This window comes from Spinacia oleracea, unplaced genomic scaffold (genome assembly GCF_020520425.1).
Source record: "Spinacia oleracea cultivar Varoflay unplaced genomic scaffold, BTI_SOV_V1 SOVchr0_117, whole genome shotgun sequence".
NCBI classification, from domain to species: domain Eukaryota; kingdom Viridiplantae; phylum Streptophyta; class Magnoliopsida; order Caryophyllales; family Amaranthaceae; genus Spinacia; species Spinacia oleracea.
The window spans coordinates 7,501-11,937 of NW_026614445.1; positions in this window are offsets into that span (position 1 = coordinate 7,501).

The window sequence follows — 4,437 nt, forward strand, 5'->3', positions numbered from 1 at the left end:
CCCGCGTAGCACGCCCACGCAGCCGTGGCCCTTGCGCGCGCTGGGCCTGCCTTGCGGTAGGCCTGGGCGCTGCCTTGGCTGGGCTTGTGGCGCGCATGCTTGCTGGGCGTTTGGCCCCGGCTTCGTGCTGGCCTTCGTCCGCAAGCCTCGTCCGATGCTAATTCGTACGATACGCTTCCGTTCAATTTCCATTTCCGGAATCTATTTCCGATACGAATATATTTAATATTTCCGATTCCGGAATTAATTTCCGTTTCGAACAAATATTTTATTTCCGTTTCCGAATTATTTTCCGATTCCGGCAATATTCCGATTCTGACAATATTTCCGTTTCCGGCAATATTTCCGATTCTGTAATATTTCCATTTCCAATAATATTTTCCGACACGTACCATGTTTCCGTTTCCGGCAACATCTACGACTTGGATAATATTCATATTTCCGATACGATCCATATTCCATTTCTGGCAATATCATCGTTTCCGGAGTATTCATTCCTGCCTGTGACGATCTTAGCTCCCACTGAAACCAAGATCCGTCGGTTCCGAATATTCATAGATGGAGTATTTAATGCCATTAAATACTTGATCCGTTTACGTACGATTTGTGTGACCCTACGGTTCAGTCAAGAGTAAGCTGTGGATTATATCATTAATTCCACTTGAACTGAAGCGCCCTCTAGCTAGGCATTCAGCTCACTTGATCTCACTGAATTATTACATTGTTAATTAATACTGAACCGCATTTATTAGACTTAACCATAGAATGCATACTTGGACCAAGGGCATTATTCCTTCAGTCTCCCACTTGTCCTTAGGGACAAGTGTGCATTTCCCTAATTCCTTTGTCGCTCGATGCTTGCTCTTGAAACATAAGGTAAGAGTTGTCATCCTTATTATGTCCAGAGGTGTTCCTCGGTTTCAGAGTTCAACTGATCAAATAAACAGATAATCATAGCCTATGATTACATCCGAGCACGGCCATATGCATTTCACAGTTTCTAGCTCTCCGAGGGCCTTGTACAACTTTTAAGCATCTCATCCCGATTTATGGGAGGACAATCCCCATCTTGCGATCTTGAGATTAGGCTTCGTTTGATAGGTGATTACCTGAGCGTTGCCTTTATAGCCTCCTTTACGGTGCGACGGTTGGTCAACGTCAAAGCAACCAGTTCTCAAACAAGTAATCTCAAATCACTCAGGTATTGAGGATTTAGTGTCTAATAATTAATGAAATTTACTTATGACAGACTTTCATCTCTTACAGTAAAGTTTCATAGGTCTTGTCCGATACTAGTCTTCCCAAAGTAATTATCTATGCAAATGATTATGACATTGCCATGTCCACATAGTTCAAGAAACAGAACTACTAGTCATCTTGCACTCTAATCGTCTAACGTTTTCTATGCGTCCAATTTTATAGAAACTCCAATTAGGGACCATTTTCAACCTTGACATTCAAGTTCACTTGATAGACATTTCTTAGTCACAGGACTGGTCCTGACAGTCTATCTTGAATATATTGTCAAGTTGAAGGGACGCATCATTTAATAAACCACAAATTAAATGGAAAATGAATTTCTTTCATTTATTGTGAATGATTAACCAATAATGTTTTACAAAGATTTAAACTCTAAAACTTAAAACAGTAAACAGAGACCATCAAAGCATTCTCCATATGCTTGATTCCCATAGCTGCAGTGTGCAGGTTGTGCTTCGCTTGCGGCAGAGGTTTAGTTAATGGATCTGATATGTTGTCATCAGTTCCATTTTGCTTATCTCGACTTCTTTTCTTTCAACGAACTCTCGTAGAAGGTGAAATCTACGAAGTACATGCTTGACTCTCTGGTGGTGTCTAGGCTCTTTTGCCTGTGCAATAGCTCCGTTATTATCACAATACAGGGCTATTGGTCCTTTAATGGAGGGGACTACACCAAGTTCTCCTATGAACTTCCTTAGCCATATAGCTTCCTTTGCTGCTTCATGTGCAGCAATGTACTCCGCTTCAGTTGTAGAATCCGCATGGTGCTTTGCTTAGCACTTTTTCCAGCTTACTGCTCCTCCGTGAGGGCAGAAGGACAAACCCAGACTGTGATCTGAAATCATCTTTGTCGGTTTGGAAACTTGCGTCCGTATAGCCTTTACAATTAATTCATCTCTCCACCATAGACCGGAAGTCATCTTTGTGCCTTTTCAGGTACTTCAGAATGTTCTTGGCAGCAGTCCAATGCGTCCTCTCCTGGTCTGACTGGTATCTGCTCGTAGCACTGAGTGCGTACGCAACATCCGGCGTGTACATATCATAGCATACATTATTGACCCAATCAATGATGCATATGGAATCCCATTATTCGTCTACGCTCATCAAGTGTTTTTGGGCACTGAGTCTTGCTTAGAGTCATTCCATGAGACATGGGTAGGTAGCCTCGCTTGGAGTCCGCCATCTTGAACCTATCAAGCACCTTATTGATATAAGTGCTTTGACTAAGTCCAATCATCTTTTGAGATCTATCTCTGTAAATCTTGATGCCCAATATGTACTGTGCTTCTCCTAGATCCTTCATCGAAAAACATTTCCCAAGCCAAATCTTGACAGAGTTCAACATAGGAATGTCATTTCCGATAAGCAATATGTCGTCGACATATAATACTAGGAAAGCAATTTTGCTCCCACTGACCTTCTGTATACACAAGATTCGTCTGCGTTCTTGATGAAACCAAAGTCACTGACTGCTTCATCAAAACGTATATTCCAGCTCCTGGATGCCTGCTTCAAATCCGTAGATTGACTTCTTAGCTTGCATATCTTTTTAGCATTCTTTGGATCCTCAAAACCTTCAGCTGTGTCATAAACACAGTTTCTGTTAAACGCCGTTTAAGAAGCAGTTTTGACATCCATCTGCCATATTTCGTATCGTAATATGCAGCGATTGCTAACATTATTCGAATAGACTTTAGCATTGCAACTGGTGAAAAGGTTTCATCGTAATCCACACCGTGGACTTGCCTGTAACCTTTTGCAACCAATCTAGCTTTGAAAACTTCAAGTTTCCCATCCTTGTCCTTTTTCAGTTTGAAAACCCATTTGCTTCCAATGGCTTGGTAGCCATCTGGCAAATCGACCAATCCCATACTTGGTTTTCAGACATGGAGTCTAATTCAGTTTGCATGGCTTCTTGCCACTGCTTGGAGCTAGGGCTCGTCATAGCTTGCTGTAAGTCGCAGGTTCATCACTTTCAAGTAATAGAACGTCATAGCTCTCGTTCGTCAAAATACCTAAGTACCTTTCCGGTTGAGATCTATATCTTTGCGATCTACGCGGGGTAACATTTCTAGATTGACCATGATTCTCACCAGATTCTTCTAAAGATCTCTGAGTTTCATTCCTGAATGTCATCTTGAGCATTCTCTAGAGTTTGTTGTTCGACTCGAATTTCTTCGAGGTCTACTTTTCTCCCACTTGTCATTTTGGAAATGTGATCCTTCTCCAAAAAGACACCATCTCGAGCAACAAACACTTTGTTCTCAGATGTATGTAGAAGTATACCCCTTTGTTTCCTTTGGATAGCCCACAAGGATACATTTGTCAGATTTGGATGAAGTTTGTCTGAAAATTATCGTTGACGTATACTTCACATCCCCAAATCTTAAGAAAAGACACATTTGGAGGCTTTCCAAACCATAATTCGTATGGAGTCTTTTCGACAGCTTTAGACGGAGCTCTATTTATAGTGAGTGCAGCTGTATTTAGTGCATGTCCCCAAAATTCTAATGGAAGTTCGGGCCTGACCCATCATTGACCTGACCATGTCTAGCAAGGTTCTGTTCCTCCGTTCTGACACACCGTTCCATTGTGGTGTTCCAGGAGGAGTCAATTCTGATAGAATTCCACATTCTTTCAGATGGTCATCAAATTCATAGCTCAGATATTCACCGCCTCTATCAGACCGCAGTGCCTTAATCTCTTGCCTAATTGATTCTCTACTTCACTCTGAAATTCCTTGAATTGTCAAAGGATTCAGACTTATGCTTCATTAGGTAGACATAACCATACCTACTGAAGTCATCAGTGAAAGTGATAAAGTAGCTGAAACCACCTCTAGCATTTGTACTCATTGGTCCACATACATCTGTATGGATTAAACCCAATAGTTCATTTGCTCTTTCTCCGACTTTAGAGAAAGGTTGCTTTGTCATTTTGCCAAGTAAACATGATTCGCATTTACCATAATCCTCTAAGTCAATGGTTTCTAGAATTCCTTCCCTTGAAGTCTTCTAAGCGTTTCAAGTTTATATGGCCCTAATCGACAATGCCACAGATAGGGTGAGATCTGAATCATCCTTTTTGGCCTTTTTGGTATTTATGTTATATACTTGTTTGTCGTGATCTAATAAATAAAGTCCATTGACTAATCTAGCAGATCCATAAAACATCTCT